The sequence below is a fragment of the Miscanthus floridulus genome, chromosome 6, assembly GCF_019320115.1.
Source record: "Miscanthus floridulus cultivar M001 chromosome 6, ASM1932011v1, whole genome shotgun sequence".
In the NCBI taxonomy this organism is placed as follows: Eukaryota; Viridiplantae; Streptophyta; class Magnoliopsida; order Poales; family Poaceae; genus Miscanthus; species Miscanthus floridulus.
In genome coordinates this window covers 2,290,661-2,291,534 of record NC_089585.1, presented here as the reverse complement: position 1 = coordinate 2,291,534, position 874 = coordinate 2,290,661, and positions in this window count along the sequence as shown.

The window sequence follows — 874 nt, the reverse complement described above, 5'->3', positions numbered from 1 at the left end:
CAATGCTGGTTGTTGACGATGCTGTGAGCGTCCTGGTGCAGACTGGGCCGCTCATGTACCAACGGTCGGTGGGGAGAGGGCACTAGGTTAGACCGTGGCACGGCTACTGCCCCCCCCCCCCCGAGCTGCACTTGGTGGCTGTAGCGACGAGCGGATGAAGCGATCCATCTAGCGTGTCCCTGTTCCCCCGGTGGGGAGAGAGGGCACGTGTTAGAGTGAGGATGCGAAGCTTTCCGCCTATTGAACAACGGTGGCTTCTACTAGAACCTGGAGGTTCCTGTAGACTACCCGCTCCTGGGGGTCAACGGGCTCAAGAATGCCACGCAGAAGCATTGCTGCAACAGCGATGTTCTGGCTAGCCTAAGTGAACTGTGGGAGATCATTCCCCTTGTTCATGATGTCATGTTGGACCTAACGGGAGTGACCCTAGGTGCCAACCACTGGGCCATGCGCATGGGGCGCAACATGTTGTACCAAATGCGCCGCTGTAGGTGATGGCTAGTTCTGTCGCCGTTGTCGTAATTCCTCGACGTGCGCTTGGGCAGACACGAGGGCCCCCGCACATGGGTCTAGAGGGGTGTGAGTCTGTGCATATTCAATAAGCATCGGTGGCTGTCCCAGGAGTGTCAGCCATAGAGCACTCCCAGGATGGATGGTGGCAAGGTGCCACGTCGTCAATGCTAGAGCCATTGCTCTCACCCTCGTCATCTGGGTGTTTGTGGAGAGTGGTAGGAGCATAGCTCACCATTCCCATGAATTTGGATGTGAGGGGGGATGGTGCCAACATCCTTCAGAGCCCCCGAGTGTATGCATCCATGGGGGGCACGAGGACATAGGGGAACCGAACACACGGTGTTCGTGGTGCAGGCAGTAT